The sequence below is a fragment of the Colletes latitarsis genome, chromosome 11 (assembly GCF_051014445.1).
Source record: "Colletes latitarsis isolate SP2378_abdomen chromosome 11, iyColLati1, whole genome shotgun sequence".
Classification (NCBI taxonomy): Eukaryota; Metazoa; Arthropoda; class Insecta; order Hymenoptera; family Colletidae; genus Colletes; species Colletes latitarsis.
In genome coordinates, this window is record NC_135144.1 from 12,797,841 (window position 1) to 12,817,133 (window position 19,293).

General features: G+C 37.8%; 1 protein-coding gene and 1 non-coding gene across 5 annotated transcripts in view; both read right to left on the minus strand.

Moving 5' to 3' along the window:
* LOC143348188 (nucleolysin TIAR) overlaps positions 1-19,293 on the minus strand; it is a 647,185-nt gene that overhangs the window by 603,262 nt on the left and 24,630 nt on the right. The gene's annotated exons all lie outside the window — the stretch shown is intronic.
* Positions 15,324-15,442, minus strand: LOC143348671 (5S ribosomal RNA). Its single transcript, XR_013080815.1, has one exon. It is a non-coding gene; the product is annotated as a 5S ribosomal RNA (ribosomal RNA).

A 19,293-nucleotide genomic window follows, 5' to 3' on the forward strand; every position in this document is an offset into this window, starting at 1 on the left:
TGGTTTGAGGAAATTTAACCAGAATATTTTAGTAAGGACAACTACGTGTATACGTGGTCCAGGGGATGATTTTATGAGAAGGCTTCTTAAATATATAATTAACCTTACCGCTACAAAATCTTGCAGTCACGGTACGCTAAAGCCAATATTTGGCATCCTATGGCGCTATCTTGCACATGCGAATAATTAACGACCCAGGGATTAGCTTCTGCTACAAACTGCTGCTTATATGGAGGGTATTCCCCATAAAATATAAGCTGTTGTCTCCGACATTATTAAAGATATTGCCAATTTATTTGTACTTTAGACAGATTCATTCCTGGCACACTATATAGGGTGTTCGGCCCTGGGAAAAATTTTAATGGGAGATTCTAGAGGCTAAAATAAGACAAAAATTGAGAATATCAATTTGTTGATCGAGGCTTTGTTAAAAAGTTATTAAAAAATTAAATTACAAAATTTCAAATCATTCACGGAAAAATTATTTTCGGTTGCGGGGGTTAATTACAATCATCTTTGGTGAATAGACATACCCCCGAAATCTTACGTACTTTCGAGAAAAAAATTCTTCACCGACAATATACCGTGTGGCCATACAGATGCCAAAAACAGCAGAAATTTCATATCAAATCTGTAATTTAATTATTTTGGACTGTCGTAATAAGTTATTATAATTGCTAACCTGATCATCGACTTGTAATTTATTTATTCGAATAAATAGGAATATATTATTGATTTCTTCTCAAATGTTGGATTTTTCTCGTACACGGAACACAGTGCGTCTGCTCACCGATGGATCCCGGATGGTTCGCGCGCGAGAAAGGATCGTGAAAATGGAAATAAAAGAAGAAACGTAAAGTACGACGCACAGAAATTCGCGAACGGGCGAAAAGAATAGGAAACGAGGCACGGGAGAGAGGAAGAGGGAAGCTCGCAGCACGATTCGACCCGTCGCGTTTGCCAGTCCTAACTCGATAGTCCGATTAAAACCGACTCTAAAATCCCGTCTCACCTACCCGAACCTATTGCGCCGCTGCTATTCCGTTTTATTGTTCGAGGTACCATATGCATAGCAATAACTATGTCCGCCCCTATGATACGGAGTTGCTCTAGGGTTTCGCCACCTTTCAACCTTATCCTCCATCTGGTTGAAGCTGCACCGTCGATGCTGACTCTGTGCAACCTTCGAATTTGCATACATCTTCCAGGGCGTCGTGAATTCGATCGTCTCCGGCGATCTTTTCCTTTCCAGATGCCGTACGATTTACTTTTCTTTGCTTCTTCCGGCGCTTTTTGTCGCTTCGAATTTATGATATATGGTTAAATGCTGAGTTTCGAACTTCTCGATACACCTGACATATAGAATGAGACTTGCTGTTCTCAAAATATATTTGTCGGAGTAATATTTTCATAAAAGATTACTCGCAGACGATGATATTTAATATTTTCAACTGATTAACAATGTAACTATTAATTTAAATAAAGTTCATGAAAACTGACGAGTCTTTCGAAGGAATTATTTCTCTTTTAAGAGATGCATACATTCGTGAGGAAATGGAAATGAAACGTCCTTAACAATGCTTAAATAAGCAAAACGATCCATTGTTCCTTCGATACAATAGATAGGACCTGTTATATAACAAAAAATCCATGAATGCTTTGTTAGAAAGTTATAATAAAAATATGAACTGTGAAACTCAGTTGAAATTCAGGACATTAAAATAAGAAAAAAAATTTATAATAAAATAAAATCAATCTTTTGCAAGCATACGATATCGTGAGTTTCTTTGCAATTTAGTGAACATAAACTTGAACAATAGTTCAAAATTTTATAACAACATAAAGTTATCATCGAAGAGAAAATACTTCAACATTCAAGATAAATCATGGAAACTAAACTCTGATAAAGAAATGTTTAAGTTATCCATATAATTCTACGTTAAAAATATTTTTTCGTGCCTCGACCAGTAGTTGTTCTTGTTAAACAACATTTTAGTAAATTTGTTTGTTTAGTAAATAAAAGAACATTGCATTTTATATTTTTGTCATAACTTCTTAACAAAACATTTATGAATTTTTTGTTACATAACACTTTAGTTTTATTTTTGCTTGTAGAACACATTGCTGAAGTCTGTACGGAAACATGCAGAACACTTCACATGCGGAAATCTTTTTTATTCTATTCTTCTCCTTTTGTCTTTTCTTTCTTTTCTAAATTCTGGTATCTACGAATCTTCGGAGGCCACATCCAAGCGTCTTCGCGAACAAATCGCACGTTTGCGATTTCGATGACATTCTTTGCATCGATTAAATTTAAATATCGATCAAAGTCAAGATAATTATAAAAGATTTCTTTCTCATCGTCTCATCACGCGTCTTCCAGGGCGTCGCAAAGAGTTTCGAACTACCCCCTGGTCGATGTTTAATTTCTAAAAATTAGGAAAAATCCCGGTAGCGCAGGCGCAGCTACGACAATTCGGTTTCGTGTGGATAGGTAAGCAAGATGGAGGAAAAGAGAGATTCGGAAGCGGGGTTAAAGGGAGTGAAGCGGATACTGTGTTAGCACCGGATTGTATCTACTCGAGCACGAAACGGTTTACATTCACTAAAAGTTTCCAATTGCATGGAGCACGCCGGATATCCACTCTACTTTCCTCCTTCGGAGACGTCATTTTACTGCCGGCGATGGCCGGGGAGAGATGCAAGCGACTGCTACGAAGCCTCCGGTTCTCTTTCTCTCTTAGCAGCGAACGACTTCAAAGTCGTAGCCGGGAATCGTTTCGCAAATCCTTGGAGAAGGCGTATCGGGCCTTTTCGTATACCGTCACCTCGATCTTACTTCGTACACCCCTACCACTCAACTTTGTCTCTTTCTGCCTCTCGTTATCTATAATGGGTTTTCGCCGTTCTTTAGCAAACTACAGAAATCCCGTCTACCGTGTAAACTCGTTCCTTCGGTATTATGGCCTTATAATTATGCAGTGGATTTCGTGATATTGTGCCCGCGCTGTCTGTTACCCTTCTTCGCTTTACTTGAATACGTTCTTCCGAACTGGGCTTCCCCGGCGCGAGAAAAAGAGAAACTACTACTTTTCTACCGGAAGATTTAAACGTGTCCTGGGATTACAAGCACAGCTTAAACCGAAATGGACGCCTTGGGTTTTTAAACGAAATCATTTGCCAACTGTTCCCCAACACTGCGCGATCTTAATCCGATTCAAGCAACGCGGACTCACAATTCCCGATGAAATTGAAACGGCGTTAATGAGTTGGCTCACAAATTTAATAAATTGCTTTTGAATTCGTTGAAAAAATAATTAAAGGAGCACGCGACCGTTTTCCGACATTACGAAAAAGCTTTCGCAAAGTCCGCGAAAGAGGATCGGAGAAAAGTTTAGGTCCTCTCCAATCTAGGGAAAGTATTCGAAAATTACATTGGTATATTCCGGGCCAATATAAACTCCCAGATCAACGTTTCACGAGTGAATAAATGCAAAACGATTTCCCGACCACGGAGGGCCAGATTTCCTCCGAGGAATAATCGTTGACGAAGGTCGACGACGGGGGACACCTTGGATTGGATCGAGGGTCGAGCAGTGAAAACGGACTGTTAGGGTCGGGGGAAAGCAAACCGAAAATAGAAGGACGAGCGCGGGCGAGATTTTCGGGGCCAAAGGGAGAAACGAGCTGGTTACAAAGTTGCGAATTAAAAAACACAAAGAAGGACGAGATAGGTGGGGAAGAGGGGGGGGCAAAAAGGGGAGGGACGGAAACGGGGTGGGAGTCGGTCGAGGAAGGGTAGATTTGAGACAAAGGGTGGCACGGGAACAATAGCTTGTAATCTCGAGCCCTTAGAATAGCCCTGTCTTGTGTTGCTACGTTCGGTTCGGGCGTGCCGCTTCCCTTCCAGCTAACTCGTATCGAAACCACGAATCCCGGGGCTCCCCGACTCGGGGCCAACCAGAACCCGATGAGCGGCTTGTCAGATCTCGACCGAGTACAATGAGCAGGTTAAACGAATCAATTTTTCCGCGATTCTACTCGGAAATTCCATTTCCGTGAGCGACAACCGGCCGAAGAGGTACAAGATGATAACGAATGTTGGCCCATCGACGGTGATGACGATGGCGAATGAGTGGCGAGGGAGCCCGCTCGTAAAAAGGTAACGAGATTTCCTTGCTGTGATTATCCTGCCATCGTCCTCGTAGCCACGGGACCAAAAGTAACAGTTATCCTAAGAATTTTTATGAAAAAAAATCAGCAACGAAAAGTATTGGGTCGCCCCATAAGTTCGTGCTGTTTGATATTCTAGAATTGATGATGAAATTTGTAATTCAAGAGGGTCTTCTACTGTAAACCGCCGAAAAATTCGATCTCTTTTTTTTGCATCTTCTTAAAGGATATAATTTTAAAAATACATGTGCAAAAGCATATCACTGAACTCTTAAAATCAACGAGGGTATACGTACTGCTCGGACGTAAGCAATTTGCATTTGGACGTAAACAAATGAACGTACACATTACGAATTAACAGCATAACGTTTATTAAACTTCAGGACTTAACACACAAAATAAAAGGAAAGTTTATACAAAACTAAACTGAAAACACGCATGTTAAAAAGGTACAGGTAATTAGTAATTAAATTAAATGTTCAAACTGCATTCCAACTTCTGCAACGCAAAGTTCTATTCTTTGTAATAAAGTCTTATGTGTAGCTTCAATTGGAGAACTTCTTGGTACATTTCTACCCATTTTATATAAACTTTCCTTTTATATTGTGTGTTAAGTTCTGAAGTTGAATAAATGAGCATTCGTAATGTTTACATTCATTTGTTTACGTCTAAATGTGAGGCCTTGACATTATGTATCGCCAAATAATTTTAAATATTGTGGCAATCGATTCATGGCAATTTTTCTTTCAATGCCATCCAAAAGTCATAGTGTAGCAGGTAGTTGAATTCGTCTCGAAGTCGCCTATAATACTATGAAGTTAAAAATACCTAGTTCCATTTAAAAATATAACGGTGACTTTTTAAATTTAAACAACTACAATTTCTTGTCGGTCAAATACTAATTTTTTTGTCAGATCATCGCAAGGGGCTGAAAAATCGTGGGGACTAGTTCGTGCCTCACCTTGTATGTCCTTCGAATTTAAGATTTTGCATGCTAATTGTTAATATTATAGTTTGTTACTTAAGTCGAAAATAATAACAGCAAAGACTGAAATCATTTAAAAACCGTTTCATTGAAGGAGGATGATAGAAATTGGTCATTTTTGGCCCCGTCTGGAAATGAAAAATTCTTACAGGACCATTAACACCCAAGGACGAAAAAATGTTGTGATCACTTTACCGAAAAACGATGGGAAAGTATTCAAAAATGGATGCAAACATGTGATTCTGACAGTTATCGAGCTTACGTAAATTTTCAGATATCGATGCATCTTCGCAGTAGTTTATGAGGAAATCAGCAGGTCAGTTGAGTGAGAATTGATGTTAAACGAAACCAAAATACCATAAAAATACCACAGCATTATAAATGGTGCTATACAAATTTTTCGACCATTTTCTACCATCCCCCTTTAAAGTACTCAGGGAAAGAGCGTCAAGTTACTTCCTCGAGCCGACTGTATGTCAAAAAATTTGAGCAATTTTAAGAAGCGTGTTAATTGAAATAGTTTGTCTCTCTGCGTGTGAAAAAGGCATTACCACTGTTGCCAGCAGCTTCCTTTTCACTCAGCAACCTGGAATAGTGTTTCAAAAGTTCCCAGCGGCAAGTTTCGAGGATAGGTACTGAGAAAACGGAAGCAAGATAGCAAAAGAAGAAGAATAACAGGATAATTTACATTGTCAAATTTTCATTGTGTTTCCCCTTCTGAATTATCTTGGCATCCTTCTTCAGTTTGCTCAACTACTCGTCGCGTCACACCCTTTCCCCCGGTTTCTCCATTTTACATCTCCTTGGCAGTCTACCCACAAAGAAAAACTTGGCCGGATTACCATCTCGTCGCGGTTCTTGTTAATATTTATTAGATGCCTAGCGTTGGAAGGCACCGAGGATCGGTAAGATTGCCTCGTGTTAGGGGCAACATAAAACTTTCGCACTCCAACTCGCCGCATTTTCGATGGAAGTGATTATGAAGAAAAATAAACGATGGGAACTACACCGCGTGTCGCATTGCAACGATCTATGAATATCCAGCTATTTAAGTACTCCGGTAGACGAGCCTTTCCAAGAATTTATTTCACTGTTTTATGCTTCATGCTTCGGCCGGTTACAGTGCTATTTCGCCGTATAAAAACTTAATCTGCGCGAAAAAAAAAATAAATCGTCCCATTTCCATTAATTTAATTCGACAAACTAACAATGTATAGTTATCATGAGATTGGTTTGGAGGCCAGTTGACTTGACATTATCAATTTTTAGAACCCTATCGACAAGGACCAGATTTTGACCGCAATAAAAGAATGCAAGGAAATTAAAAATGTGATATGAAAAGATAGACTGACGATTGGCTGGTGAACGTGTTAGGAAGCGTAACTAGTTTTAATTTGAGCTACCATACGAAGATCATGCAATTTGTAAAACAGCTACTTATGTACTTTGGTTTCTAAACGATTTTAATTATTTAAAAATTTATGTAATCCTACATTAGCTTATTATTTTTGAAATGCTTTAAAGGAAAGTTGATTTCCATTTACCAATTTGGTAAAAATCAATATTAAGTAAAATAATTGGAAAGATATTTTGTTAAGTTCCTAATAAATGGTATATATTGTAAATTACCAACTAGAAATTTATTAAGTTTTATGAATTTAGGACCTTCTTTAATTCAATCGTTGACTATTATTTATCAACTGGAATGGTATTGTCTTGGGTACCAAGAAATTCACGTGGAAATAAACGAAAACAGAAACATTAATGTTACAAATTATATATTTTCCAAGAATAAATAAAAATTCTTTAATATCAAGTGTCTCTGCATTAGCAATATTTGAGTAAAAATATTTCATGTATAAAATTGCATTATTACAAATTTTATTAATTTTAATATTTATATTAATATTCACTTATATTTCTCAAATACATGTAAAATTTAAACTTTTCTTCCATTAATCATTTTACAAATTCAATATTACGTTTCCTTGTTTTTTAAAGTAACAGAAGAATCGAATAGAGATGGCCATTATACAGTAGCATGTAAACGAAAAAATAAAACGAATGAAATCAGTTTAAAGACTAATAAACCTAATGATAATTGGAATGACTTCGACTGACTTTTATTAATGAATCACTGCTTCCTATTCACGGACCGCTTCCGTAGAATAAACAAAAGTTAAACGTAGCCCTCTTTTTCAATGTCTCTCGTTTTTGTTTACAATACGATCAAGTTTAATGATACAGAGATAACAATCGACAATTTAATAGTACCTCCCTCCATAACGTTCGCGTCGTGTTGAACTAGCGAACGTTAACGAGGGAACAGTGTGCCACGTTAGGATGCATCAGTTTTGCAGTGACCTGAAAATTCCAATTCCGCGAAAACGGTCCGTCTATCTGGGCGTAGGATCGCCGTTTCGTGTCCTGAAAACTTGGAACTTCTTAACGTTCTAATCACGGGTGGGGGGTGGGGTGCGTGTAATTGCCATGTCCCGCGGTGCGCGCGCGGGGGCGTCATTCGGGAGGAACGTAGAACGCAGACGTCGAGTATCAGTGTACACAAACACGCTTAGACGAGCGGTACGTCGCGTCGGTAGCGATCTACCGCAATCCCATTTTGGGATAGCGCAGCGAGGTGTCCACGGTGGTCGTCGGCTCGGTTTGCATTTCACAGCAGATATACGGTTATCTTGTACACGTCCGTGACAAAGCCCGTACGTTCCGGTTTAAGCGCTATCTCACCCCCCCGTTCTGGCGAGCGTCCCACCAATCTGCGTCCGTATTAATTACGGCACTCATTAAGATATCCGGTAATTCGCGGCGAGGCTGAACACGTTTGTAGCCACACGGCCATGGCAACGAGGGATCGGCAGGGGATTGCTCGTACGAGGGGTGGCCTTCAAGGCTGGATCCGATGCGCACGTAGAACTGGTGTCTGCTATTCATTTAGCGAAACTGTGATTTTCCTTAATTAATTGATAGATTGTCGAGCGAGATAGGCGGGCACAATTGCGTCCTTGCCGCGAACGCCTCGCATTCGCGGCCGTAACACGGCAGGCACCTACGATTCGGGAGCAAATGGAAATCAGGGGGGAGGCGGGACCGGATGAATGCGGTACGCGTCGCAAATTACCGTGTGTGATCGTCTCCGGAATAATTAAATTTGATACGAACGCCTGCGATGCCGTGTCACGGCGAGAAACCGCGCTAGGAATGCCGGCCCATTTCCGAAATACTGATACGAAGCACGGCGACACGAGATTTTTTCGAGCCGGCTATCAAGATCTGCGGATAGAAGGAAAATCGGATTTTCGAAGTATTCGATTCGGTCGTGTTTGTCCCGACGTTAGATAATTGCATTGGACGACCATGCACGGGACTGGATTAATCAATAAACAAAATGAGTCCGTGATTAGGTTGTGGAGAAAAGGGGACATCAGAGATTTTATAGTGTACAAATATTACAAGACCTACAAAAACAATTAAATATACTGATCAATTACGTTCGTTTCATTTTTGGCTCGTTTACTGTTATGGTTAGAACTGTTGCTTTCTTTCGTAGAATTAGGTAAAAATACACGAAAGATAAAGAAAATTCATTAAATAGCATAAAAACGAGAATTTATCAACTAATTAATCATAACGGAGCATTAAATAATTATTGGAAACAATTTTCATTATAATTAGTTTATAAATGCATGTGTTTTTAATAATTGAATTTATACTTTTGTCCATCCTGTATACAGCATTTTTCTTAAAAAGGTTAACAAGTCATTCTTTTTGTAAATACTGCAAAAGGGAGAAACAGTAGTTCTAACTATCGCAATAAACGAGACAAAACTGAAGTGAACTTATAATATTCGTCAGTAGTGTATTCCTATAATATTGTTAATACTATTATAAGATCGAAGATGTCAACTATATACTTTGAAAGTAATAGTCTGTGTCATGATACAGCTATTGAGTAAAGGATAGAGTGTTGTAATAGGTACCAATGTTTGGTGACAGCACATCTGACTATGTACACGCTACTTCTACTTACACCGATGTCTGCGTCTGACTATTGTACACTATTTCTACTTACATCGAAGCCCAAGTCGTATTCTATTTTCTCAAATAAAAAATTTTAATTGTCATCTGAACAAATAACAAATTGAAGTTTCAACGAATAAAAATGTATTCTACTCCATTTAGTTATTGAAACAAGTAAAACTATAACTTTTCTTTATTTTGGTTACAACAGCTAGAGTTTCTGGTTTTTAGCAATTTGTATAAAATTTTGTAAAACGTTTGGGCGAGCATTTATTAAAATATATAATAAATTGTAGGGGGGAATGTATACGTAAAAAACATATCCACGGCTTAGTTGTTGCATTGAGATAATTCATTACTTCCGAGTGGAGAATTTTAATAATGAAATCAACGGATCTCGCCCGTTCGCTGCGCGAAAGATGGGTGTGCTAACAAGTTTAGAAGGCCAGTTCCGTTCTCGATGGGAAGAGAGTATAACCCACCAATCCCTATCCTCGAGAGTTCAGATCCATAGAAAACCATATTATAACTTCATTGCTGGTTTCGTCGGTCCTACCGAACTCGGAAATCTTGCATATTGTTCTTCGTTTTACGTGACATTCGTGTTCCACGAGCAAAGATTTCATTGCAAAGATCCTAGCTGTTATAACCTAAATGGGCAAAAAGTCGTAAAATAGTAATTATTTGTCTCATTCAAATGAATTGCATATATTATATTGTTATTTACTTCGACTGCAAAACAAATATCTCAACAACTCGTATAAAAAATTGTTCGAAACCTACTTTTCAACTACTAATGTGTACAACGCTGCATAATCTAATTAAATTTTAATAGAATCATGCAAACTGCAAGGTACTCGTAAAATATTCATTCGAATGAAAAAGTTGGTTTGGAAGGGGGAATACAAATCCACAGTACTGTTTCTATAGTAAAGCAACAACTAAAGCAACCAAGGTATAGTGTACGTATGAATTTTATGTTAGAAAAGAAACTTCCCTCGAGATTCGAATTACCAAAGTTCGCCTAATTACTATTTAATAAAACTTTGTTACAATCTCCGTTTGTTACAATCTCTTTATTTCTGAAATAACTTTTCGTATCACCATCTTGCTATATCTTTCTCGTCTCCGACCATGGTGCGTGGGAGTTCATTTCGGAATCCTTTACACCTCGCAGAGCGGAGAGTGCTTAAATTCATAATAGCCGCAAAATGCGGTGCGAATTTGGGATGTGCTAAAGTTAATTCTTGTCGGTTTTAAAGGGGAATTACACGAGCTGACCACACTCGGACCTTCTTCCGGGCAATGCGTTAACCCTTTTTCCCTCTGCATGCTTTCGGCTGGATCCCGCATGTTTAAGACTTAATCCACCCGGAGCGAGCGTGAAACGACTTAAACCGAATCCCGATAGATAATGCATAATAGACATTTAGTACTTTCCTGCAAATGGAGCAATCCTACACGTGTACGCAATAACAATTTCTAATTAATTATCTTTTGCTTCAGCAAAGATATGCCCTAAGTAATAAAGCAAACGTTTTAACGTACCTATCAAAGTAACACATTTCGATACAAGAGATATACAAACAATATCCGTAAATTTAGTGTTAAAAAATCGGTTCCAATTAAATGTATCTTGTTATCGGACCGTTTCAAGAATCAGTTTAAATGTTTACAAATTTTAACAACTCGTGGAAACTCTCGGTAAAACTTGTGATCTCTTATATCGGGCGAAGCACGATACTTCTTACAGATAACTCGTTTAATCCGCTCTGATCCCGGCTGAGCCCCCAACAGTTTGTAGGATTTGCAAATGACAGGACTAACAGGAACAAGAGCACTACGTTCTTCAAACTCTACGTTAGCATTGTAATGAACAATAATCGCGTTGTTATGTTGCCTAGAAAGAAATCTAATAAAGAAAAATGGTAATTCTTGACGGGTTAAGTGTTTCCTTCGAGCGAGTTATTATGAAAAATGTAATTCATTTTTATGAAAGTCTGTACTATAGCTGTTGTTCAAATAATTTCTGTGTTAAACGTGAGCTTTGTCTCCGGAATACCAAATATCAGAATTTGCATGTACCTTGACAACCAGCGACTCGTCGGCAAACTTGCGGACAACGTAAACATCAACATTGGCTCTTATATACTTAGAATCAGACTACCAGTTTCCAATACTAAGCGGATTATAATATCTAACGTGTGTTCGATAAACCCGCGTGACACTATCGAAAGAAAACTGAAAAACATTAGCAAACATTATTCGAAAAAGAATAACGAATAGAAATTTTAGATTTTTAGTAAGGAATTTGAGATTTGTATTGAAATAGTGCTCGATGTTTTACGACGAAATTGATATAAAATTCTATAATGGAACAAGAAGAATCGTTCGAAGAAATTACGAGAGCAAGAGTAGTTAAAGTTTCGATGTCTCTGTGCGGATGTTAAGTTTCTTTTATGGACATTATTAGCACCAGCTGCTGACAGAGTTTACGATACAGACGGTGGATCTTCTGTTAATTTCGGAGCCCAAGAATTTCCATCTTACAATCAACACGTCTTCGACGGAACACGCTGACGGGAGAAATTAGGGTTCACTGCTTAGAATATTCGGTACTCGGTCTCGACAGCGAACAAACACGACCGTGTACTTTGGAATTTCCAAAGGACACGACAGAAATTAGTTTTTATTCTTGGAGACTGGCTCGCTAGAGAACATTCCGCGTCGTTGTCGATATTCTGTCCACCATCGAACGCGAAACAGGTTCTATTCGTTTTACGCAGAAGCACGAAGTGGAAGAGAAGTCGTGAAGACTTCTGTAATTAGAAGTCAGTTAGTATCCATTACGAAATGAGCGATTAGACTGCCAGTCATTAATCAATCTACCGTTAGTTTGGAAATAGGACTGTCAATCTTAGAAGTTCTTGAGCTTCGTATAGTCGTGCAAGCAAACTGATAGTTCGTGGCAAAAGAATAGCAGGTTCTGTAAATTTGTACTTCTTTAACTGTTTATATATCAATTCGAGTGACTATGACACCTTCCATTTTTGGAATTGTTGTTCAAAAAACAGAAAAATTATGAAACACGTGTAAGATTGTATTGTTTAGCTCGTTGGCAAATAATAGAATCACGTCGCAGAGTATTCGAAAATGGCGATTTAGACACTAAAAATTATATTTCACCTTAAAAGTGCATAAATCCTCGAAAACAAGATTATGGACGACTATTAACACTGGTATCATTAATTTTGCTTAATAATTTTTGTATTATTTTATGTTAAATGAAAATTGAATTACTTAATTAAAGAAAAAAAGAGAAATATATTTATTAGAAAAGTTTCACTGCTGCATAATATTTTTAATTATTACAATGTATGTAAATAATGAAGAAAATAATAGAAAATAGGAATAATAAGAATAAGATTCGTTAACTTTAAAGGTGTATTATTAAGAAAGTAGCAAAAAGTAGCAGCTGATTTTCAAAGAAACCAAGGAACAACCTTACAATAACTGCATACTAAAATTGATCCTTTTTGATTACCTGTATTTAAAATTATAATAATTTCTATGCAAGTAATATCTGTAATGTCATTATTTCCTAGAAGGAGAAACTGCAAAAACAGATTTCCAAGAAGAATAGAAACGTCGAGTTTCTGAGTAAAAATTAACTTATTTAAACAATTTCTAGGAATAAATAATGCTTCAAACGAAGATCCTCAAAGATTTACAAATTTAATGACACCTAAAGTAAAGTGATTGGAGATTGTAAAAACTATTTCGCGTCTAATCGCCGTTTTCGAACACTGTGCGACGTCAAGATGGAAATCGAGATTAAAATATAAAAGACCTATGTTTGAAATATCGTGAAATTGCAAGGATTATTAAGAGAATTGTCACTTCTGTTAGATTTTGATGGAAATAATATGTTTCACGATTATTGTACAAATTAGGCGAGTATGAGTACAACTTGGGAATTGCTACGCGCGTTTGCAACAAAGACGTCTTCGATTTCGTAGGAACGCACGAGCCTCTCACGTTCAAGAAACGCATTCTCCAACGTGTCTTCAATTTTACCTAATAAAATGGAACCTAGCGCCTTGCTAAGCCACCCTTTGGCGCTTGCTAGTAAATTAATGAGCTCACTGCAACACTACACCGTGCAAACCCTTATACCGTCCCAACCACCCCTCGCTTCCCACTACTCCTTTACTCCGTTGCCAGTTTACTCGCTCTACGCTCTCCTCGGTCTACTCTCGAAACCAGCATTAAATCATACATCAGCGCACGATGTGGCGGATGACGTAGAGGAACGGGGCTGGAGAAGAGTAAAACGGGAAACGCTCGCTGGTAGGAGGGGGGTGTCGCGTATCCTAGTAACCATCATTCGGATGAGAGCACGGACTTTGACAGGGTTTAGAAGAATGTATAAGCGTATAATCCAGGAAAATTATTATGCTGTTAGGAGATACAAAAGACCGTCAGTCGTAGTTACTGTTACTGACAAATTTACCGTGTCAGCTTTGCTGAACGCTACGACTATTCGGGATTATGCAGCGCGTACCACGGCGTTCGGATACTGCAGCCGTGGTTCAAGAAATTTTAGTGTTCATAAATTCTTAATATGTGAACGACATATACTTTAGACTGAATTACGAGAGCATAATTGTGTCTGCTGTGTTTTAAGAATTTTTTTGATCGCCACTCAGTCACCATTTTATACGATCTTTATAATAGCTAGAAGTTTGCTTTAATTTAATTTACCGCCATCCAATTTTATTAATGTTTCGGATTTTTGAGTTATAATACAAAAAAATTAATTATATAAGTTTGAAAAATGTGATAAATAATGACTTTTATGTAAATATCGCTAAATATATTTAGTAATTGTAGCACCAATGAGAATAAGCTAATTTCATTCGGTTTCAAGTAGCGAGAAGTAAACAGAAATGAACAATTCCATGTTTACTTAAATCAAATTAAGTTCAGTGAAATTAAATTTAACATATTCGTTTATATACAAATATGCCGCGTGGTACATTCACTCAAGATACTCAACTTCGACACTGTGAGTTTCCATGTTTAAATGCATCTTTCATAACTTTCCTATCATTTTCGTACAAAGTGAATATTACACTGTTTGCTCCTAAGGTTTCGTGAAAACGCGCCGGGAAAGAATTTTTCGTCGACGATTTTTAACATTGTCCTTTCACTTAGGAAGTTATTTCGAGCAGAGGCGAGTAATTTAGCGAAGAAAAAATCTTAGTGCATCGCAGTTACGTATCCGCGGTCAGTGACGTCTCGCAAAATGGCGGCCACCCGAGGGTCGCGAGGCTGGGGAAAAACAAAAGGACGAAGAAAAATAATTAATGTAGGTGTCTCGTGTGCGCTCGCCTGACTCCTCCTTTCCATCTTCCCTTTCGTCCCTCTTTCCAGACGAACGGGTGGGACGAGTACCAGATAAAAAGATAACGAGTCTCCGGGAGGCTTCACAGGCCAGACACGACAAAGGTGCCTAGTGACATTACGTTTCAAGGTATGTTTCAGCCATCCGTGCATGCATTGCCTAACGTCACTTTACAAACACAGTTTCAGAACATGCATTCTTGCGAGCGTAGATAAAGAACATACTGCACCGAGTCTCTACTCTTTATCCGAACTCTGCCTCCTAATTGTAAGTGTGAATTTCAAACGAATCCACTAAAATTCATTGTCCTCAAAGGCTCTAGGAATTTTTCTAGTCGTCTCAGGCACTGTATAATTCAAATAGTTAACTCGTATATTCCACTACCGTACAAGATAGGGGTTGACGAAGAGCCAGATACTATACAGGGTGTAAAAACAATTCTAATTATAAAAAAATGTAAGAAAAACAAATTTTACAGTTTCTAATGATCAATAGGACGATTTTGCATATTTTTTCTAATTAGAACAGTTTTCGTAAAAATCGTTGGCTAGGTATTCGTATTGGTACACTATAATAGTGATTCGCTACAAATGGGAAGAAACCTTTTTATGAATCCTTTCCATTTATTAACGAAATAGTTTTTTTTTTAATATTAATAAGCAAGTAATGCTCAATTACAAAGCGATAGAAAGGTATAATATAAACAATATATAATACTAATAATGCCAACAATACACAGTGTTCCCAAGTGGTCACCCACCAAAGTACTAACCGTGCCCAACGTTCCTTAACTTCGGTGATCGGACGAGAACCGGTGTTTTCAACGTGGCACGATCGTTGGCAAATTTTATTTTTTATTTATATACAGTTTTAAAAACAATTCATAAGAAACAGGATTCCCTTCATTTATAGTGAATCACCGTTATAGTATACGAATACGAGTGGGGGTAACTATATATTAAAAACTAATTCCTCATTTGAATAAAAACACATAAAATAGAAATATTCTATAATTGAATGACGTATTATTTTACGAGTTATTTACAATTTTACAAATATTAGAGTTTCATCACTATAAATAATACCGCAACGCGTTGTAAGTTCAAAGTGTCGGTCATCGGTGACCGCCATGACGGTAAACGTGTTAACGAGTACTTTTCGGTCGTTATCGTTCCCGAATTTTTCAACAAGACATTGTGGATCGTCGAGCGAACAAACACGCGGACTACAATTGTGATTTTACCGACACGGTGAACGTTACACCCACAAACGACGTAGCAATTATAGGTTCGAAAAACATGGCTTTACGCGTATCATAAGCAGACCGCGGTGTCTGGCGTAATAAACAAACGAGCCCTTTGTTAAAACACGCGAGTGTACAGGATCTTCGGGGAAGTGGTGAAAAATATAAAACGACGCGGTGGAGAGCGGCATCGTGTTTTCGGGCAATTAAACATTTCCATTTTCAATTTCTCGTTGGCGCTGAGCGTCGGGCGCGGTCGGCGGTCAGCCTGTGGCTGACGATCGTTGATTCGTTTATCTCCAATCTCTCTTTTCCTCCAGCGATCCCCTTTCTCTCTTCCGCTCTCGCCCTGTCGCGCTCTTTCCCGTTCTCCCTCTCGCCGTGTCGTGTCCCTCCCCTACCCCTTCGATCTCTTTGTTGCTTCAATTTTTTTCGTGGTTTTCCATTTCGAGCTGCCTCGCTTCACCCTGGCCCATCGACAATCCCGCCATTCGAATCACCCTCGAGAATCGAACGGATACCAAGCAATTATTTAACGCTGCGTACTGTGGCTTCGGTTTGTCTCGTTGAAATACGCCAGAATCCCGCCTATCGGAACACCTTTTATACGAGGTGACAATTTCATCGATTATCCTATTATCATGGAACGCCGAAAGCCAACTGCCCACTGACGAAATAAATTTGAATTTCGGCCAACTATTATCTGGTTATTGCAGGTAACCTGCTAACGATGCCTGAAAAAGTGTGATTTCGGATCGCTTCGCCGGTTCATCCCGATGGAAACTTTACACGGACGTCCGCCCAGCTACACAGATTTATTCGTTCCTTCGAGCGTTAGGGGCTTTACTCGCTTCACCGGCATAAAATTTCACCTACAGCTATTAATTGGTACACAAAATTTTGCAAGACACGCTTCTGCGAGGAGCTTTATTCCGAGCATGAACGCATCCAATTAAACAAACTTCGCCCGCCGGATTGTTTGTTATAATTAATAATTAAAGTAACGAGAGTGAACAATTACCGATGATACGCGCATTGGCTCGGCAATTAATTAGAACCTCCTATATGATTGCTCGCTGCAACGTGTCATTATCTTAAACTTCCGAATGCAAATCAGTCCCCAATTACGGGAGGCTCGTCGATCAAATCCCAGTCGCCGTTTGTGATCGATAACTAGCATTTTTTTATTTTTATTCGCTAAGAAGGTTTTTACAATCTGCAAAACTATAATTGCAATAAGTAAATTAGATGATATGCCATGGAGATCGAAGTCATTCATCGATGTTGCTCCTTTTTATCGATGCATCTATGTTTTTTTGCAACTATGGGGTTCTCGTTCGCTGATATTTTACCAATATCGTCAGCAAAGATTGCTATTCTTTTATTACGAGTGGTAAAGCTAATATTACCGAATTAGGAGACCGTGTTGTTGTTAGAGATGGGATCAAGTTCAATATATAATTATTATTGAAGCAATAATGTTTCAATAATTATACTTAAATCATTCTACACTAATATATATCGAATCCTGGAACGAGTACTTGCAAGATTATAAAAGTACTTGTAAGTACTTCTATGTTAAGGACATTCGAACCTTTTATAAGTAGTCGAATCTTGATAATCAGTCACACAAACATCGATTGAAAAATAAAGGAAAAGTAGTGGCTTTTGTTATGGATAAATATGAAAGCTGCAATTAGATTACAAAATATTATATGCTAATATAAAAGTCGTACACTATTATTTAGTCATTTTTTTACGAATATAAAACCATTTAATAATAATTTAACCATATAAATAAATTACATATTTAATCCAAACCAAATCCTGTGTGTTGGGAAAAACTGTATTTAAATTCGTTTACAATAGAAAATTTATTCAAAATTAAATATTTCCAACTACAATATTTAATAAGAATTATAAAACTATAGTTACATCATTACCTGTACATATAAACAGAATTTAAGTGTACAACCTAATTATGCACCATAATTGCTTTTCAAAGTAACAGACTAAGAAGATCAGAGAATTTCTAATATTTAGAAAAGTTTCGATCCTATTCGATGAAGATTCGAGTATATTTGAAAGTACTCTTCAAGTCTACTTTATAGTGATTCGAGTGTACTTGCAGTATACTTGATCCCATCGCTAGTTGTACTTAACGTGAAAGTATCTTTCGTAGAGGTATGATTTAATTAGAAGGTAGGGTTCCCCAGGAAGTAAATTGTTTAGTTTACATAGGATCTCCACGCTCTACACATTGTCAAAGGCTTGGCTGACGTCGATGAACGCTGCTGAACAGAGTTTGAGCATTCATCGACGAATGCCGAACGTGTAGATGGAATGCTCGGCAGCTTCCATAGTTTCACTATGTTCCGATCGTTGTCGGTAAACGACTTCGCATCAAAGCAAAAGAGTATTCAACAAACATTGCCCATTCACACATTCGGCAAGTGCCAAGTGCCGAGTATCCGATGCATGGCAAGTGGCTTTTGTCGAATATGTGGATCGGGGATTTTCAGATACTTGCTCAACTTGGAGCATTCCCTGTCCGTTGCGGTAAACGATTGCACATCAAAGCACGCGACTATCCGACAAATAGAACCTTTGATCTATAAATTCGTGAATTTGTACAAGCATGTCGTGCTATTTAAAAGTGGTTTAGAATTCAGTCGTTTAAGCTCAAATAGAAAATCTTGCGTATGGCATCGGGGAATCAGTGTTGACTATCAACACATTTCTGTAATGGTATCCAATAGAATTTGTAATTGTTTGTAATAGAGTATATTTCCTAAAAGAATTTAATCTACTGATCTAAGAAACCTTTGTATCGTATAATGTAGAATAATATCCATTGGAGGTTGAAGCTGCGTTAAAAGATTGTTGATGCAATCAATAATTTATGCGAAGATTGAATATATCCGGTAGCGACATTCGCGATACATTTCCTGCAAAGCCAAACAATTTTTGCATGATAATGACATCACTGTCATGAAGTTGCCGAGGTTCAGTCACCAGGGGTTTAAATCCTATAGAAATGCTACGGATCGCTGCGAAAAATGCAATATCGTGTCAAAAGTCATGAAATCTGAATGGTTCGTTCGATGTCATTCAAACGGCATAAAACGATATTGTTATAAACTGGTGCAATCGGCTCATAGAATCCGTACCACGATGATATACTTAAATTATTAAACGTAAAAACAAATATTATACGTTGATATAATTTTAAATTTATTCTCTCGATCTAGAATATTTACCACTTAACTGTATCGTGAGGCATTTTTATACTCCAGCGGCTACGTTTATTTTATTTATAATTAGTCATTACGTTCGACTGTATAAAAGATAATTATGCAAGAGAGTGGCTGCTTTTTGTTCTGTAACAGTACTGTGACGACACCTCATTTTCTACCTTTTTCACGAGTAAATAAATAGAAATAGAAAATT